Genomic DNA, 22,292 nt, shown 5'->3' on the forward strand with positions numbered 1-22,292 from the left:
CAATCACAATTCCTAAAAGGTAGTTTCCCAATTGCATCACAATGCAACCCTTAACGTAAACTTTTGTCTCACGTTTGATTAGGACCCATTATAGACGTCGTTCATCTTTACGTGTCAAGCCTTACCCATCGATGTCGAACCTTAATGGATGGTCGCCATGAGTTCCCTCAATTATCTGAGCCGAAGTCATGGGAGTTCCACGTAGTTCACATCACCATGTCAATGGATGTCACAGCTTTCCGGCACCCAAGGCCCCCCCAATAATATGAGCCGAGCCCCGAGTACGGGTAGCGTTCATCATGCACCCATTGTCGATGGAAGACAAGGAAATTATAACCAATTTTATAATTCCCCTTTTCGTGCTTGATATTAATTTTGAATCTTATTCAAAATGAGGGTTTTTAGTTTTGAAAGGTCTCATCATTAATTTTATTTTAAAAGCTCGCCATGTTTGATCGTATGTTTGCCGGATTCATGCAACTTTGTTATTATCATAATAATAACGCACATACTCATTATTTATAACATATCATGCATATATTATAAACAGTAAACAAAACAAGGATGATCAATCGCCCCAATACTAACGGACCGTGTGAGCTAAACACGGGCCTAGGTCCAATCCTAGGGAAATGCACGGGATGCAAATGCAACTATTACATAAGCTTCCAATATTTACATGTCTTCGATCTTCATAATCATCATGGCCACCATCTTCCAATCTTGATCATCCACTATACTAATATTTACAAATAAATATCCATGGCAAATAGAGATACATCTCATGGGGTGGGAACGGGCCATAAACCAAGCCCACTTTAAATTTGATAATTATTACAATCATTCAACATCAAATATCCTAGCATACATCTAGCAAATTGGGCTTGGGCTTTTGATCATCCTTCATGCATAATATCACATATCATACACCATCAATTAATTATCACAATAATCAATTGATCCAATATTATATATCTTGATCCAATCACTAACCGCCACGATTATAAACTAAATTAACAAAGTATACAAACACATTTGTCTACTTTCCAATTAATTTATTTATAACCGAATTTCTTGTAAATCACTATTTACTATAAATAATTAAAGTCCAACTTAAATTATTTATTTCATGAGAAAAATTTGCAACTTTTGTAATTTTAAACTTAAGGGCCCAAAAAACTTATTTTTCACCAAAAACATTTTCGGCCCATTTAAAATTCACAAACATGTTAGCCATCCAATGGCCCAACAACTCAAGGCCCATGACACTTTGATATTCCAAAACACTTTTGGAAACCCTAGCCGTCAGCGCCGTCGTCGGAGCTCCGTCGCCGGATTCCGGCCAACATTCCGGCGAACAAATTTTTTTTTTTTTTTTTAATTTTAAAAGAAGGGGCTGTTCGGGCAGCCCCTCGGGCTGCCCTTGCTGCCCGAAACGGGCAGCCCCTCGGGCAGCCCGAGCTGCCCGACACGGGCAGCAACATGCTGCCCGGAAAAATCCCGAAAAAGCCTTGAAATTTTGTTGCAAAAAATACACTCATGCGGTTAGAAATCGATCTCAATATAATATCTTGTAGTTGCTACACAAAATCGTAACCATAGCTCTGATACCACTTGAAAGGGGATCGGTTACGGTGACCGGAAGCGCAACGGAAGTTTAAAAATTTCGATTTTTCATACAAATTTTCGGCCACCATGAGATTCTTGTGTAGCAAATACAAAAACACAAATATGACATTCATAGGGTGTTTTAAAGAAATATACCTATCAATCTTTAAAAGATTGATTGTGGCTCCAACTTTGTTGTCAAGCAACAAAGCTCTTGAAAGGTAGAAACTATCTTCAAGCTTTCCAAGTTCTTGAATCTTTCCTTCAAATTAAGCCCACCACCAACTAGGTAGATCCCCTCACATTTTGCACTAGAAAAATGTGAGGATTTTTCAAAGAGAAGATAGATTTTTCTCCAACAAATTGAAGAACAAAATTTTGGGAGAAAAGGGGAGGAGAATTTCGGCCATGCTTGTCTAGGAGGGAAGGAGAATGAATGAATTTTCTTGTCTTGGTTGTGAGAAAAGCAAAAGGCAAAAAGGTGCATGCCTTGCATTATTTTAATAAAAAGTAATCTCCAACCCTTCACCTCCCATGCATGCATATAATATGGTTTTTCATCAAATTAAAAACCTTGGACTAAATTTAATTATCTCAAACATATTTGAGACTAATTAAACATTACTTGAATTTACCCAAGTCCCACTAGTTAAATAATTATTTTAATTGAGCTCTACAAGACTCAATATAATTTAATTAATCCAACACTTGAATTAATTTAATTATTTGGACTCTACTAGGTCCACTAGTGTTTAATTAATTCAACACTTGAATTAATTTAATTTAGTCCATAATAATGTTTATGAAAATCACAATTTTCAAATACATTATTCACTTGGCCAAATTTTAATCTAGGAACACTTCCATAAATTAAAATTTATATTTCTCTCATAGAAGTCATACTTCTATTTTTCTTTACACTTATAAACTCATTTATAAGTCGTTCAACACATTGAACTATTTTCTCCTTTATAGAAGTCATACTTCTAATTTTCCTTACGCTTATAAACTCCTTTATAAGCCGTTCAACACCTTGAACTATTTTTACTTCTCAACGGGATCTAGAAAGCTAGTACTTGTGTGGCCCTCAATGGTTCATTGATACAACTAGCCGTGGGTTCACATCTCTATGTGATTCGGACTAAACATGTCCTTATATGAGCATACCCCAATTGCTCCATTCTTATTTATCAACTCCTTGATAATAAGAACGTCAGAACTCAAGTCTGATAGTACCCAACCAATCATGTTAAACGCCTAGCAGCATCGCTTACATGATTCCCTATGTATCAAATGATAGTGCCTGCAAGAACCATTCAATTATGGTTAGCGTACAGTACGGTCCCTTCAACTCATATATCCCGATCGATTCGACAACCATTGGTTTATCGAGAGTTGTCAATGAATCGATACTATGTGTCATGTCGTAGTTGCATCGATGGTGTAATCTATGAAACCCTTTCATAATTACCACCATACTCTGGCCAGAGATTTCGATCTACATACACATGATAACACATAGGATATCCATACCCGAAGGTAAGCGGTGAATCCCCGACTACAATGCATCGACTCCTATGTGTTTCGACAGAACACCCAACCTTGCCACCTGATGACCCCATGAGAGTCGGTAAACAAGTCAAAGTGTAATTCTAGCACATAGAGTCTCAATGTTGTCCCTGGTCATAAAGACTAATTCTGTACAACCATAAACTAGGACATTTCCACTCGATAAGTGAGAACCACTTGGAAAGTCCTTTTATGGAGGGTTGTTCAGTGCACTCTACAAGGAGCACCTATCTGCATGTTCGGACATCACAATGTCCCCTACCAATGAAACATGGTACTCACATCGCAGATACTAGTCTCGAACTCGAGCGGCCTATATCCTTCTTAGTGGCGGCTGAATCGACTAGGAACCGTTTAGAATATACAGTATTACAAATATGAGTTTCATGATACTCATCATATGAGCATCTCATATTCTTTCTACTATTTGTATATTCAAGGGCTTTATCTATGCAACTAGCATGGGTATACAGATAAAGATGTGCCAAAGTAATAATTTCAAATATTATTAAAATAAAGATTGCTTATACATAGAGTTTCATTGTGAACACTCGGCCAACACTTGGCTCGACGGGCACCTACTCTAACATGTCTACCATGTTTTATACTGGGATTCATTCTCACCGGAGTATCCGGCTGTTGACTTGTTTTGTATGTGCATGACAACAGGTGGGACAAGATCGGGGTCAAGAATATGATGAGAGAAGACGAGTTTAGAGTGGTGATTCCAAACTTATTGTAGATTTGGTTTAATACTTGAAATTTAGTAGTTGAACCGTAGACTAGTTTGAATGAGTGTTGTACATTATTTTACTGTTATACTGAAATGTATATTAGTTCAATTCCATTACGCTCCGCACTTGTATTTGAAAAGAAAAAATTTTAAACCCTGTTTATTTTAATTGATAATTAAATCCCAAATATGATTAAGAAGATGATTAGCGTCCGGATCCCCACAACAGGTGGTATCAGAGCGATAGATCCTTTAGACTGAGATAGAAGAGAATGAGCGGGGTAGATTGAGTTTTCTTTCCTTGCATGCGATTGCTAGCATGAGATTTATCTTAATGTTGATTGACCTTGTGTATGCTAGCATGAGATTATGTAGTACTGCTTTGAAATACATGTGTACCTGATTATCTGAGTTGAATTGGTATTATGTATTATTGAGTATGAATCAGATCTGATTCATGATCAGCAGTAAGATGATCCGAGAAAGAATGGAACAGGTTTGTAGTATTGGGTTACTAATGTTTTGGTAATCAGATATACCTCCTAGAAGAATTCCAGAACGGGGCAGTACTTCGGTTGAACATATAGATATATCAGAAACTCCGATGGATATACAGTTGAAGAAGTTTCAGTCGTTTCAACTGCCGATTTTGAGGGGTACTGAGATTTCTGAAGAGTGTCAGAATTGGTTAGATGATATAGAACTATTGTTTGATTTACTTGATTATTCATATGAATAGAGAATTAAACTGGTATTCCACCAGTTACGAGAGGCCGCCAGAATTTGGTGGATTACAATCAAAGGAATATTAGAACAACGTGGTACTATGATCACGTGGGAAGTCTTCAAAGCTGAATTCTATAGAAGATTTTTCTCAGTTTCGTACCGGGAGGACAAAAGAGCAGAATTTGAGAATTTGAGACAAGGCCAACTGAATATTGAAGAATATGTTGCTAAATTCTCTACTCTACTGCGTTTTGTTCCTCAGATAGCTGGGAATGATGAAGCTGTAGCTGAGCAGTTCATCAAAGGATTGAATTCAGAGATAGTTGCATGGATAAATATGCAGCGACCTTACCATTTTGCTGATACTTTTAGTAGGGCAAAAAGAGCTGAGGTGAGTCTGATTCGACAACGAGAAAGATTGGATGTGATTCAACTCCAAACACAGCAACTCCCCATCAGATTTGATAAAGTCAGTACGAGTGGAAAGCAAGATTTGCTGAAAGCTCGAAAGAAACAGTTTAAGAAGTTAGGGAGCGGACTGAGTGGTTCGTCTAGCTCCAGTGGTTCTAGCCCGAGTTATACTGGAGTGTATTGCAGAACTTGCGGAGGAAGACATCCCACAGAGCAATGCCAGGGAGTGACTAGTAGTTGTCATATTTGTAGACAGCCAGGACACTTTGCTAGAGTTTGTCCACAAAGAGGTTCCCGAATATTTTAGGGAGCAGAATCATCTGGTGGCAATGACCGAGGAACAGACCCAGGACACACCTGATGATATAGTGGCAGGTACTGTTCTTTTATGATTATATTGCATATGTATTGATATATACTAATGCATTCCCTACGATTATTTTTGACTGAGTTGCATAGAGATATGCGTTATCTATTGGGTCTGTTTGTACTGTAGTATTGATTTTCTTACCTTTTGGGGGAAATGTTGATATTAGAGATTTCTGTGAAATATTGTATACTACAGTAAGATGAGAATGAGATCGAGTTAGATTATGAGGTACTTGTTTTTTCTGATTTGACCGCATTATTGATATTAATATGCTGAACAAGTACAGAACTATTGTAAATTCATTCCAGAAGAATATAAGATTCAGACCAGATATGGCTGATGAGTAGAGATTCCACGATAAGAATTCTAGATTCAGAATTCCTTTGATATATGTGTTGTCTATGACTCAATTTTTAAAGAAAGGAACAGATGGTATCCTTATGTATTTAGTAGATGTACTGAAATCGAGCCTAGCATTGGCAGATTTGCCAATGATGTATGAGTTGGCTGATGATTTTCCAGATAAGATTTCAGATTTGCTTTATACCAGAAAGATAGTTTTCAGAATTGAATTGAGATCAGGTACTGTTTATTTTATTAGAATTCAGTACAGAATGATATTGAATGTGCAGAATGATACAAAGTGAATTGAAAGAATTGAAAGATCAGTAGAAGAGTACTGGCCAAGAGTTACATCTGATTTAGTGCTTCTCTTGGAAATGCTTCAATTCTGTTTATATATTGATAAATCTGTGTTCAGAGGTATTCTGATGATTAATGCTCATTATATCTATGATAAGTGGATATATTTGCATCGTCTGATCGATTGAATCAAACAATTGAAAATTGTATTGAATATTCTGAGAACTGTGATTATTGTATTCAGAAATTATTCAGATAAGAATCCTGCTTGAAACAGATTATATTCAGAGTACGTGATATCTGAAGTTAGTATACCAATTGATTTTGACACAGTTGAGATTGTGATCAGTGGCTGAGAAAGATACCGATATCAGAAATTTCAGAAATATCAGAAATTTATTTTTGTCTGAGTTGGCAGATTATCTTATACGATTGCTGTTTTGTATCTGCTTGAGTATTGTTATTGTTTTACAACAGTATTTGAGACAGCTTATATTGTTTGGAAGTATATTATATTTGCAGATGATATATAGCAGTTGATCTGAGCGACATGAAGATATGATTGATTAGTCAGAATTGACAGTATTTCCAGAAATTACAATTTTATGAGTTTACTGAACTCACTAGATTAGTATAGATTATTGATATTTCGAATCTGATTTGATAGTACTGTTATTCTGAGTTAGTGTTTGATACAGATTTTTGTGAACCGTTGAGATTATATACCGTTCAAACCGAATCAGAGTTGAATTCGAGAATTACAGCAGTCCAGAAATTTGATCAGAATATTCAGAAATCGATTTCGACAATCAGAGCAGAGTATCGAGCAGAGTAGCAGATATGTGATTTTTACTGTATGAGAATGATTTTTTTGTGATGTCAAATGTTTCAGAATTATACAACAGAATTTGATATCGATAGTCAGAACCGAATACCAGGTAGGTATTTTTCTTTAATTTATATTATTAACTAATTTGGTTGTACCAAATAGTTCGAATCTAAAATGACAGATAGTGTCAGAAACACACAGTAGTGGATTCAGTTTTCATTTTGGTGACTGAGAATGTATAATATTCGGACAGACAGTTTTGATATAGACAGATTAAATCAGTCGTGGCAGAATTTGTACTGAAATGTTGGCAGAATTTATACTGAAATTTCTGAATTGCCAATAAATGAAGACAGAAAGATAGAAATCAGAAGATTTATTACAGAATTTGTATATTTCTGAATAGACATGGGGAGTATATTTCGATGAATTTCGTAATGAGGCCACTGCTGTGATATGATATGATTGTGATTGACAGATTGTTCAATCTATATCTATTAGTTGTACAAGATGACGTACATACATGACCAGATGACAAAGATCGATGTCAAAAAAATGGTCAGATTGACCAGAATGTTGAAATAGATTATATCAGATTGTGAATTTTGATTGATTTTGTACTTGTGGCAGAATATACCATAAGCTTTCTCATATATTATCCACCGACTGACAGATAGCCAGAGTATACTATCCAGATATTGGAAGTTATCCAGGGAGCTGCAGTGCTGGATGCTAGCACTAGTTGATATGACATATTGTCGCTGTGTGAATTATTGTACGATAATAGTTATCAGATTACCAGATGGATAATGAGATAGTTACAGACGACACATTGTACAGTGAGTACTGCAGATTTCTTTGGTATAAGAATAATATCTCGGAGATACCTGAGATAGGATCTGATACGGTCAGAAATATGACAAAGAAAATGTAGCTAATTCAGAATAGAATGAAGATAGCTCAAACCAGACAAACTTAATATGCCGACGTCGGATGGTGACTATTGGTATTTGGGGCCGAAGATTTAATATATCCTTGAATGGAATAAACAGATTTGGTAACAGATGATGGTATTGATTTATTATGAGCTATGAATTAGTATATACGGATGTTATACAGCCAGTAATGCGAGACTGATTTTATTAGAGTTATTTTAAGAGGGTATTACGATATTATACTTCTTGAATTCTTATTCCAGATTGGAATCAGAGATCCGTAAAAGAAAAATATTTCAGAACGAAGATTATTCTGTTGTTGAAAACACAGTAAGATTATCAGAATATCAAAGAAACTATTTGGAAGATAGAATCTCATATAAGATTGAGATTTCAGAATGGATTCCTTGAGATGAGTTTCTGATTTAAATTATGTATACATTTCTTCTGATATATCTGAATTGATTACTTGCGAGTTCGAGGACGAACTCAGATCTAAGAGGGGGATAAATGTAAGGCCCGAGATGTTACTACTGTAATCTGAGATTAATCTGAAATGATTTATTTATTAATTGAGATGATTATAAACGGAACGGATCAGACCGGAAGAGCCGAAAGAAGATTTGACATGAGGTGCAAGGAAGAGTCCCCGCGCACATGCGCGACGTGTTGGGCACACATGCGCGAGGAAGACAGAACCTTGCGCGCATATGCGTGGTTTGAGGGCGCGCATATGCGCGAGGTGCCCATTAGGCTAGGAGAGTATTCGGCGCATATGCGCGACGTAGATGGCGCATATGCGCGTGATGGGCAGAATGTTCGGCGCATATGCGCGGAATTGATTGGCGCATATGCGCGAGCAGACAAGGTGCTGGTCCGAACTACCGGGGCATATGCACGACTTTGTAAGCGCATATGCGCGCAACGTGCAGAACATGCACGACGCCACTTTCCTTGCTGACTTCAGCATCGAGCTCCTATCAACGCAGGCTACAATTGGGCGTAAGTTTTGTTACGTTTAGACATGATTTGAATTTATGATATTGTCAGAATTGAATACGAATCAGATATGATGTTTCTGCTACAGTAGACCTTGTATGATTGAAGTCAGATTAAAGAATAGACTGGTTATACAATTGTTATGAATTTCAGAGTTGAATTGATTGAGATTTGATATCAGAGTTGTGTTGTTACTGATTTTAAGTGTACCGATATTGAGATTATGAATTCTGGTATTATACTTGTAATGTTGAGATTGACGGGGTTATCGAGACTGTATTGTTATGCCGTCGAAACATCAGTTGATTTGAGTATTGATCAGAACAGGTCTTGAATTGAGTTATATACTGTTATGATATTTATGTGATTGTCATTGCTAGACTGGGTATGGACAGATTGGAATACAAGGCTTCGTCTTCGTCAGACCGGGAAGACAAAGGTATAATTCATGTTTTGGGAAGACACAACTCAAATGAGATTCAATTTGAGTTTCCCAACAAAATCACCTACTAGATTGTTGTTTATATTTTGTTATGATTATGCTTTGTTTATAGATTTATATTCAAGCATTTAAGATAGAAGAGTCATTGGCAGATTTGCCAAATTTCTAGATGTTCAGTGGTATCGACGCATAGGAGCAGATTTCCTCCGATTGTAGACATTCGATACAGACAGGACCGAAATCTAGGAATAAGACGTACCGTCACTCCGATTGGGAGGGTAGGTGACAGACAGTGATGTCTTATTCACACCGGGATCCCTAGAGTTAGAGTTGAGTCAAATCAAGATATGAATTGAATTGAGTTGCATGCTTATATTGATTAGATTTCAAAGATTATGGAACCTATTGCTATTGCATGCTTATATTGATTTGATTTCATAGACTATGGACCTATTGTTATTGATTTCATGCATGATAGTATGCTTTATGATTTATATTGTGTATATGCATGTCTACCATGTTTTATATAGGGATTTATTCTCACCGGAGTATCCGGCCCTTGTCTTGTTTTGTATGTGTGCATGACAACAGGTGGGACAAGATCGGGGTCAAGAAGATGATGAGAGAAGACGAGTTTAGAGTGGTGATTCCAAACTTATTGTAGATTTGGTTTAATACTTGAAATTTAGTAGTTGAACCGTAGACTAGTTTGAATGAGTGTTGTACATTATTGTACTGTTATACTGAAATATATATTAGTTCAATTCCATTACGCTCCGCACTTGTATTTGAAAAGAAAAATTTTTTAGACCCTGTTTATTTTAATTGATAATTAAATCCCAAATATGATTAAGAAGATGATTAGCGTCTGGGTCCCCACACAGCACCAGCCCAGTCACAGCCAAGGCCAGGAGGAAGCCAGACAGTTAGCCAGCCTCCTAGACAGTAGCCATGGTATTTGCTTTGACTGAAGAACAGGCACATGAAGAACTAGATGATTTTGTTGCAGGTATATGTTCTTTTTGTGGTTACCCTGCTTACGTATTGATTGATACGGGTGCGTCCCATACATTTATTTCTGAGCGATTTTCTTTGATGCATGATTTGCCTGTTGAATCATTATCTGCTATAGTATCTATCTCTTCACCTTTGGGAAGAGGTCTTATTTCAGTGAATTCTGTGAAACATTGTATACTACAGTATGATGGCCATGAGATTGAGTTAGATTGTATTGTACTTGGGTTGTCTAATTTTGACTGTATTATCTGTATTGATATGCTGACCAAGTACAGAGCTACCGTAGATTGTTTCTAGAAGATTGTGAGATTCAGACCTGATATGGTTGATGAATGGAAATTCTACGGTAAGGGTTCTAGATCTAGAATTCCTTTGATATCTGCGTTATCTGTGACTCGCTTATTATAGAAAGGAGCAGAGGGATTCCTTGTGTATTCAGTAGATGTACTGAAATTGAGCTCATCATTGGCAGATTTGCCAGTGGTATGCGAGTTTGATGATGTCATCCCAGATGAGATTCCGGGATTGCCTCAAGTTCGAGAAATAGATTTCAGTATTGAATTGGTACCAGGTACGGTTCCTATTTCTAGAGCTCTATACAGAATGTCACCGATTGAATTGAAAGAATTGAAAGATCAGTTGGAAGATTTACTCGCCAAGGGTTACATCAGACCGATAGTCTATCCTTGGGGTGCTCCAATACTGTTTTTCAGAAAGAAGGACAGTTCAATGAGACTCTGCATTGACTACCGACAATTGAATAGGGCTATGGTAAAGAACAAATATCCATTGCCTCATATCGATGATTTATTTGATCAGTTGCAGGGTTCTTCTGTTTATTCCAAGATCGATATGAGATCTGGATATCATCATCTGAGATTCAGAGATTCTGATATATAGAAGACAGCGTTCAGAACCAGGTATGGCCATTATGAGTTTATAGTCATGCCGTTCGGTTTAACAAATGCTCCAGCTGTATTTATGGATTTGATGAACCGTGTGTTTCAGAAGTACCTTGATGATTTTGTGATTACTTTCATTGATGATATTCTGATATATTCAAATAATATGAATGATAATGATGAACATTTGAGAACTGTATTAAGAACTCTGATGGCTGAGAAATTGTATGCCAAGTTGTCGTAATGTGAGTTTTGGCTGAGACAGGTTGTGTTTTTGGGTCACATCATATCTAGAGATGGGATCTCTGTTGATCCTTGACCGACATCCGTGCCAGAAATACGCAGTTTTATGGGTTTAGCAGGCTATTATCGTCGATTCATTAAAGATTTTTCCAGTATTGATAAGCCGATTACGTAGCTGACTCAAAAGAATACTCCATTTGTTTGGTCAGAAAAGTGTGAATCCAGTTTTCTTGAGTTAAAGAAAAGATTAACACAGTGCTCCGGTGTTGACTATTCCGTCAGGTACTGTGATTTCGTTGTTTATTGCGATGCTTCTCACAGAGGATTGGGTTGTGTTTTGATGCAGCGGGGACATGTTATTGCCTATGCCTCGAGACAATTGAAACCGCATGAGACTCGCTATCCAATTCATGATCTTGAATTGGAGGCCATCGTATTTGTTTTAAAGATTTGGCGACACTACCTTTATGGTGAGAAGTTTGAGATCTATTCTAATCAAAAGAGTCTGAAATATCTGTTTTCACAGTCAGAACTGAATATGAGGCAACGAATATTGCTAGATTTGATTAAAGATTTTGATTGTGAAATCAAGTACTATCCGGGAAAGTCAAATTCAGCCGCGGATGCACTAAGTCGAAAGGTATGTTTTTTAATCTTTATCGACGATTTATCGACGATTGGTGTTTCAAATTTGATAGAAGATTGCTGTTTTTCTGGATTAGTATTTGAGACAGATTATAAACCGTTGCGACTTTATGCTGCTCAAGTCGAACCAGAGCTGCTTTTGAGAATTAAAGAAGCATAGAAAGTTGATCATAACATTCAGAACTCGATTTTGATGGTCAGAGCAGGGCATCAATCCGAAATATCAGGTTCGTGAGAATGTGTTATATGTGAATAATCGTCTTGTTGTGCCAGATGTTCCAGATTTGAAACGATAAATATTGTCAGAAGCGCACAGTAGTCGATTCAGTATTCATTTTGGTGGCAGAAAGATGTATAATGATTTGAAAAGACAGTTTTTGTGGAAACAAATGAAAGCAGACATTGCCGAATTTGTATCCAAGTGTCTGAATTTTCAACAAGTGAAAGCAGAAAGAAAGAAACCAAGAGGTCTGTTGCATAGCCTATCTATTCCTGAATGGAAATGGGATCACATTTCTATGGATTTTGTGACAAAGCTACCACATTCCTCCCGAGGTTGTGATGTGATGTGGGTCGTTATTGATAAATTGACCAAATCAGCATGTTTTATTTCATGGAGGGCCGAAGTTGATTGTGTCAGACCGTGATCCTCAGTTTACTCGCACTTTTGACACAATTTGCAGCAAGCTCTAGGTACGAAGTTACATTTGAGTACCGCATATCATCCTCAGACAGACGGACGGTCAGAGCGGACTATCCAGACATTAGAGGATATTCTTAGAGCTGTAGTGCTAGATTTTGGCATTAGTTGGCAAGATTCTTTGCCACTTTGTGAGTTTTCGTACAACAACAGCTATCAAACGAGTATAGAGATGGCTCCGTTTGAAGCATTGTACGGCAAGAAGTGCAGATCTCCTCTTTACTGGGACGATATTTCTGAGGTACCTGAGATTGGGCCTGATATGATTCGAGAGATGACAGAGAAAGTGAAGCTGATTTAGAAGAGAATGAAGACAGCTCAAGACAGGTAGGACAAATATGTCAATGTTCGACGCCTTTGGTATTTGAAGCAGGAGACAAAGTATTTTTGAATATTTCTCCTTTCAGAGGCTTTGTCAGATTTGGCAAGAAAGGGAAGTTGTCTCCACGATATATTTGTCCATATGAGATTCTGGAGAAGATAGGTGATCGTGCCTATCGACTCGCATTACCTCTGTCTCTATCTGGAATACATGATGTGTTTCATGTATCTTTATTGCGGAAATATATTCCTGATGCTTCTCATATCCTTCAGCCAGATGAGGCCGAGCTTGATGAGACTCTGAATTATTCTGAAAAGCCGATCCAGATTCTCGATCGTAAAAAAAAAAGCAACTCAGAACGAAGACTATTTCGCTTGTGAAAGTTTAGAGTAGTCGTCATGGCATTGAAGAAGCTACTTGGGAGACTGAATCAGACATGAGACAAAAATTCCCAAAGTTATTTTATTGATGTGAGTTTTCTGTTTAGCTTCTGTTATACATTTCTTTCTGTATCTGATTTGATTGCCTGTGATTTCGGGGACGAAATCGTATCTTGGGGGAGAGAAATGTAATGCCCGAGATTTTATTATGTTAATTCGAGATGATTAATTGATTTATGAATTGGCATGTTTATGAAAGGAATGGACCGAAAAAGACACAAGATGTGGGGACCCGGACGCTAATCAAGTTCTTAATCATCTTTGGGACTAATTAATCAATTATAAACAGGGTCTAATTTTTTATTTTTTTTTTAAAATACGGAACGTAGTGAAATTAAAACATATATACATATCAGTATATAAAATACAAGTCCTGTATTACAACACATTTATTCAAACTAGGGTTTGACAGCTACTATCAAGTGTTCAACCCTATCTCTAGTCCAAGTCTGGTGCCACCACGCTAATCACGATCTCTCTCTTCATCTTCTCGACCCTGAACCTGTCCCACCTGTTGTCAAGTACACATACAGACAAGACAACAGCCGGATAAACCGATGAGAATATACTCCCAGTATAAATCAACGAAAAATGCAATCATATAAACAATATAAAGCATGTAATCAGGTAACAGATATATGTAACAAAGTCTGAAACATAATCAATATCTAACTGTCGACAATACTCGTAGCTACATCATTCAGACTAGACTCAATCCTAGTCTAGGGATCCCGGTTTCCAGATGTTGGCATGTGTATATCGACTAACAGTGATAGAAAAGACTCCAGTTCTATCCACGCCGATATGGTATCGATCAACAGTAATAGAAAAGACTCCAGTTCTATTCACATCGATACGGTATCGATCACCAGTAATAGAGGAAGCTGTTATTCTATCCACATCAATATAGTACCGATTAACAGTAATAGAAGCAACTCTAATTCTATCCACATCGATATGACATCGATTAACAGTAATAGAAGAGCTACAATCTATCCACATCGATACAATACTGATTAACAGTAATAGAAAAAGCCACCATCCTATCCACATCGATAGCCAAACATCCAGTGACAGACTTTGGCACATTCGCCAATACACCATCTTATGACATCGTGCAATGTGCCCGTGGTGATCCCACCACTAACGGCACTTCTGTCATAAGATGACTCCTCTAATACCTGCTGTCTAAAATCAAGAGAACAAGTATATCAATCAATCAATGCAAATATCAATGCAATAAAGTAAAGTATGTGATTTAGGGAAACCCAAGTCTAAACCGACTCAAGTCCATCTCCCAATACCACATTGACTTATACCTTTCCTTCGTCGGTTTCTGGCTCAGTCGAAGTCCTGAACTCACAATCTGTCCGGTACTGACAATATCAATAATCTCATATCAATATACTAGTCAATTCCATAACAATCTGATCAATCTGGATTTAATTCAAATTAACGGTATAACGGTATAATTTCAATATCCCCGTCAATACCAATTCACCAGATAACAGTTACAATCTATAACTCATATCCAATACAATCCGTAATCCCGTCACAATTCAAATCTGTCCAGTATAAATCAATATACTCCAGAAAATTCATAACAATTCCATAATCAGTCTGTTTCTTAATCTGACTTCGATTCTATGATGTCTAACATGTCAAGAACATCATATATGAATCCTATTCAATTCTGACAATAGCATAATTTCAAATCATGTCAAAACGTAGCAAAACTTACGCCAAAGTGTAGCCTACGTCGATAGGATTACAGTACTGAAGTCAGATTACAATTCAGACGGACGGATTTCTCAGAAAAGGCGTAAGGATTTTCAACAAATATACCAGAACCCTTTTTCCGATTCTTTCTCTTTTCTACTGAAGAAACGAACGTATAGATATGTATATATATCCAATTGGTCGGTTAAAGAAACGCGTCACATTTTCATGAATTTCGGTCGGCGCTCGGGCGGTAATAAACTACCGCTCGAGCGCGGCATCTTCTGTCCAATTCTTCCGGATTACACATTTGGCGCTCGGGCGGTCAAAAACTACCGCCCGGGCGCCACTTCTTCTATCCAAGAAGTGTTCCTATTGGACTTTGGCGCTCGGGCGGTCATTTCTTACCGCTCGGGCGCCAATGTTTCTGTCCAACAATTGTACCCTTCAAATATAATTTTATTTCGTGTCCCGATTAATCCTTTCGTAATCATATCAAATTATAAATCAATAATTACCGATTACTAGGATTAAATTTCCGGGCATTACACAAGAAGACATCATTATATGTGCGAGGGCAGAACACCTCGCGCATATGCGCGAGAAGAGGCCCGCATATGCGCGAGACAGGCAGAGCACCTCGCGCATATGCGCGGAGACAGGGCGCGCATATGCGCGAACAAGGCAGAGTACCTCGCGCATATGCGCGAAGACAGGGTGCCCATAGGCGCGAGTACTTGAAGTGTTATGCGACAAGACAGTAGGTCTCGCGCATATGCGCTGGTTGAGGTCGCGCATATCCGCGAGATGTGCAACACAAAGGGTGAGCCACATGTACCTTACCATGCATTTATATATATATATATATATATCAAATGATCTTTTTTCCTTCAGAAGTTAGAAAGAAGACCGAGGAACATTACGAAGAATTCTCAAGTTCTTGATTCTAAAATTTGATTTGTGCAAAATGCGTCCGTTAGAATTTCAATCCGAGTTTGGTATCGTATTCCTCTCGACAAAGACTTCACTCGCACGTAAGTTTTCTTATGTTTTGTTATGGTTCGAAATTTATGTATTGAAGGAATCATGATATGATCAATATATGGTGTTCTTAAGATATTAGACATCGTATAATCGAAACCGGATTGAAGAACAGATACCGTATGGAATTGTTATGATTTTTCAGATTTGATTTGATTAAGATTATACAGATTTGGTATCAGATCATGTATTGATCGATTATGAGTTGTGGATTGGTATATACTGATTTTGTATTACCGGCTGTTTCGAGATTGTACCGTTATACCATCAGAATTTGATAAGATTGAGATGTTTTGGTTTGAGTTGTATATTGATACAGTATATTCGAATTTCATTGCCAGATTGAGTAATTGACAAATTCGAATTCAAGACTTCGACTTCGTAAGATCGACAAAAGAAAGGTATAAATCAATGTTAAACGAGAGATATGACTCAAGTTAGATTTGACTTGAGTTTCCCTAAACCACATACTTGTTTGTTATTGTTTTAATACCTTTGTATTGACTTGAGTTTCCCTAAACCACATACTTGTTTGTTATTGTTTTAATATCTTTGTATTACTTGAATGTGTATGCTTATTCTATTGATTTATAGAAAAGCACAGAATAGAAGATAGATGTCGAGAACGAGTCATTGGCAGAGGTGCCAAGTATTTGGCAGAGGTGCCAAGACATTGGATGTTTGGTTATATTGATGTGCTTAGGAGTAGATCGAATTCTATTGCAGATATTTGATACAATATGCCAACGTCCGGGAACCGGGATCCCTAAACTAGACTAGATCATAGTCGAGTCAGAGATATGAGTTTGATTTACAGTTTTATATCTTTTCATGTTTCAGATTTGATACATGTTTTTGATAATTGTTATATGCTTTTGTATATGTCTATATGAAATGCATGTATACTTGTCTTATACTGGGAATTATATTCTCACTGGAGTTATTCGGCTGTTGTTGTGTTTGTATGTGTGCATGACAACAGGTGGGACAGGATCAGGGTCGAGAAGAGGATGAGAGATCAAGATTAGCGTGGAGATCCGGGCCCAGACGTAGAATTGGTTTAGACACTTGATATGTAGTGATTGAACCCTAGTTGGACATTAATGTATTTTGTACAAAACTTTTACTTTTACTTTTGATGTTTATATCAGATTGATTATGATATGTTCCGCACTTGTATTTAAAAAAATAAAATTTAGACCCAGTTTATTTGATTGATCCCATTGTTCTCAAAAATTATTAAGAAATGAATTAGCGTCCGAATCCCCACACGGTTAGTGTGGATATGCACTTGAACTCATTAGAAGACGTGGAATCAATTTAGTGTCCAATTTCCGTGTTTGTGAGTTGAATTGTGTTAGGATGGGTGTCGTTGTGACGGTTCATAGTACGTTCAATCGAGTTAAGATTATTAAGCAACAGCTGTATTGAATTTTTCGTGGGTTTGCATTTATAGTAGGTACTCAAACCCCTTCACAGACCCGGGCACGAGGTCCGTGCCCTTGTCTCTTCCGAAGTGCCATTTTCTAGTGTTTACACGGACCCCTAGACGGACCTAGGCACGAGGTCCATGCCATCCCTTTCCTTCACACGCATTTTACAGTACCTACACGGACCCGGAGCCGGACCTGGGCACGGGGTCCGTGTACTCTAATTTTTAGGAAAAATATATTGATTGTTTTGGGGTTGTATGTCATGGTTTAGTACGATGATTAAACGAGGTCAAGTCCCGAGTAATCTAGAATGTCATAAGCTATTGATTTAATTCGGTGGTGAGCACGAATGCCTACGTCTAAGTTATGCAAGATACATGTTTAAATTCATGTTAGTATGTGCAGCAGTGGCCCTAAGCGACATCCAACGAATCCCTCAACGCCAAGCAAGTATGTTCGACGTGTAAAGAAAAATACTTTTAAGTTTTTGAAGTATGCTATTTGTCTTGTGACCAAATTATGTATGGGATTGGAAAGCGGTAAAGCATGACCAGGGACCAATCCACCCCGTTAAAGCATGAACGGGTTTAGATCAGGATTGGAAAGCGGTAAGGCATGACCATGGACCAATCCACCCGTTAAAGCATGAACGGGGATCTCATGTATGTGGCAGTGGATTTTCCCTGTCAGCCCAGTACTGTGGTTTAGTCTGATCAGACATATTTATGAATGAGTCACTTGCTTTGAAACATGCCTCGACGCAAAATGATGAAGTTTATGTACTTTCATGTATGGACAAGTATGGAAGCACATTTAAGAAAAGTTTCACGTTATGACACGTATATGTTATGTATATAAGTTCAAGCTTTTATACGCGTGTTAAATTTCAAGTGTATATGTTCTATTTTAAAGTCGCATGTGATTTTATTACGTATTACTCGTTACTTCCAGTTTATACGTGTTGAGTCTTTAGACTCACTAGACTTGATCGATGCAAGTGAGGACGCATTTGAGGAGACGAGGGGTGAGGACCAGTGAGCTGGCTTGGACTGAGCGGGAGGCTAAACCCGAGGATCGCCATGTTTTAATTTTGTATGAATTTTAAAAATACTCGGATTTATGCTACTGGTTATGAGATTTTAAACAAATATTTTTGGCAAACTTTACTTTGAGATCTTTTGTGCCATTACTTTGGAATGAACAGTTTGTTTTATCTAATTTTGAAGGTTCACGATTTATTTATAAAATTTTTATTTTTCCGCAAATTTTAAAGTAGTTAAAAGTACGGTACATTACAGTTGTATCAGAGCGATGTTCTTTTAAAGGGTCATGCCTACTGCCAGTTGAAAGAAGCTCACAAAGCCACACCTCAAGTCTGTAAGTTTTAAACTTTTGAATTACGTTATGCATTAAGTATTAAGTCATGATTTCAGCATGTCTGTTAGGATTGGTTATTGACTAAGGAGTGTTTAGAAGGGGGGGTTGAATAAACACTTCTAGAAATTTAAATGTTTTTCGAAAAAGGTAGTTCAGTTTTGTTACAAACTGAACTGAGTATCCCGTCTGTCAATTATCAATCAGTTAAACTGAATAAGCAGTTGCGGAAAATAAACTGATTGAAAGATAGAATATCTAACTGGAAGTAAAAAGCTGAAGTAAAAACAACACAATATGTTTCTGGATGTTCGGAGAATTGAATAACTCCTACGTCACCCCTTCTATCACAAGGATAGGATATTCACTAAAAGACTTTGATCGAGTACAACGCTTGTACAGACCCACTTCAGTTAGGACTTATCTATTGCCTGAACTGAAACTCTTAGTATAATACAATGATCTCTGTAAGTAACTGAACTTAGCACTTATCGAGTTATCAATATTTCACAGTGCTAGATTGCTCAATATGTAGCCTTGATTGCTACGAATAGATCTGATAGGTGTGAGCAGAGATTTTTAACAGAGTAATGGCAAGTTTGAGATTGGTCTATCGTCTCTTTTGTCAACTGCTCTTTAGTCATATTTATAGACTTATCTTTCAACGGTAATTTTGAATTCTCGTATCCGTTGATTGCCTCCTTATCATTTCTTGGACAGAGTTCTTGATTGCCGCTTCATCATTTATTGTAAGACGGCGTATTAATCTCAATAGCCGAAATACGTTTTTCTATGCAGTGCGGCTTTCCATATTCAGTTGCTGTCTGATATGTCTTTTTGTCTGTTGAATGATCTTTCCCGAGGTATCATCAGTTGAGAAGCTTTAATGTTTTCGGCTGAATGTTTTAACTGATCAGTTCTCAACTGATCAGTTTGTGTCAACTGATTTTAGTTGAATGTTCAGCTGCCGAATATGCTTTCATGTATTAGTTGATTTTATGTTTTGTCAAACTCCAGAATTTAGTTTCCAACAATTTCCCCCTTTATGGTGTTTGACAAAACCAAGAGATTTAACTCAGCTCTTTGTTGATAATAGATTACGCAACTGAATCATAGAATATTTGGATTTCTTGTAGAAGTCTGAGAAACTGGTATCAGTTGAAAATAATAGCTTGATTAATTCTTCTTCTAATTCTTTATCATAACTGAATCATAAAATAACTGGTCAAATGATATAAGTTTCTTCAGCTGCTTTCCCCCTTTTTGTCAAATACATCCATCTTGTCGGATAGCTTGCGAATGTGAGAAGAGAGGACCATGACAGATGATGACATATTTTCAATAGCAGTAGTCATTGTGACTTGCAGTAGTTCAATTTTCCGAGACACAAGCGATTCCACATTGTTGACGCGTTGGTTAATCAATTCTTGAGTGGCAGTCAGACTGGACATGATACCTCTATTTTTCTGAATATCACCAACTGCAAAAGAGAGAGCAGTAACAGTAGATTGAATATCCTTCAGTCTTTTCAAGGATTCCTGATTTTCTTCCAATTTCAGACTGTGCGAAAGTTGTGTATTTTGAATTTTGGAAATGGCAGTAATGATTTGATTCATGCTGTCCTGCATATGTTGGACTTCTTCAAAAATGAGATCAAAATCTGCTGAAGATGGAGGATTGGATTGGCGAGAAGTGCTTGCATTACCCTTATCAAGTTCAGAAACGATCAAGGCTTGATCAGTTGAAACTATTTCAGTAACATTTCGAACTGAAATATCATTAGCAGGGATTTCTGCTTGATCCTGAGATTGTAAGGAAGGATTTTGTTCAGTTGATGATGGCACAACCTGAACTGATGTCTCTAGGGAATGATCGATTGAGTCATCTGGCATTTCTGTTGGTATAACCTGATCAACAGATTGATCTGGTGGAACAATTTCCTCTGAAGGAATAGTGACCTTTGGATGGGTTTGATCAACAGAATGATCTACTTTATCATTAACTGGTTCACTAAGGTTGGATTCTTCTACCACGGCTTGAATTACTTCATCAATATGAGCGAAAGTCAACTCAGCTTCAGTATATAGTTGTTGTTCAATAGGAGGTGAAGAAAGCTTATCAGAAAATGGCTCTTCAGTTGGAACAAGAACTAAAGCTGATGATGGTTCTGTAGTGTTAGAGGGTGCTTCTTCAACTAGTTCCACATCATCATCTGAATCTTCTTGGTAGACTACTAGCTCTTGATCCAATTCCCAAAATTTGGTCCGAGAAAGTAGCCCTATAAGGTCAGTGTCAAGCTGAGTAATTACAGCTTGATCAGCATATGCAGTAGGACCAGTTGGCAAGTAATTGTTTTTAAGCTTAGCGACAAATTGAGCCAACTTCTTCGCTCTCATCTGATCAAAGAAATAACTTTTCCTCTCTAAGGCTTGAGCAATAGAGGCAGCTTTGACAGTTCGAAGAACAAAGGCCTCCAGCTTGATGAATTTTCGGAGCTCGGACTTTTCCTTCAGTTGCTTGGCAAAAACCTCAGTACGATAGCCTACCCAAGCATCATAGGACTTAGTTTTTGCAGCAGCAAAACTATTCACCTTTCCCCATACAAGATCAATATGATTCTGAATCGGATTGGAGGGTCTGGGTTCTTCAATCAATTTCCCTTTCCCTTTATCAGTACTCATGATATGAGGAATTTCCAGTCCAGTTCGAGTTGATTCAATTTGTTCTACAAATTTTATTCCTTTGGGTCTGGCAGGTGCTACACCAATTGTTCGAGGTATTTGAGTAACAGGAACCTGGGTCCTAACTGATTTCTTTATGGTACTTACTGAATCAGCTTGTGGGATAATCTGTAGAGGAACTGCTTCTATAGGCTGCTGATCAGTAAAGGAAATCATTTTGTCAGTAGAAATGGATACCTCAGAAGTAGTTTTAACCCTTTGAGTTCTTGGCTTTTTCGCAATTTGAGGTGATGATGTCTTTTCTGACTCTGATGGACTCAAAATCAACTTCCTTTTGGCAGCCTTCAGTTGAGCTAACGTTTTCGTTTTCTTGACTGATTTGGTAGTCGCCTGATCAATTCCAATCTCCTTCTTAATCTTGACGAATTTGGCAGGAGAAATGTCCAGGTTGATTTTTGGTGGCATAGTGTTCTTTGCATTGAACACCTTGAATTTCGATAATCTTTCAGAA

This window comes from Primulina eburnea, chromosome 3 (assembly GCF_022965805.1).
Source record: "Primulina eburnea isolate SZY01 chromosome 3, ASM2296580v1, whole genome shotgun sequence".
NCBI lineage: Eukaryota > Viridiplantae > Streptophyta > Magnoliopsida > Lamiales > Gesneriaceae > Primulina > Primulina eburnea.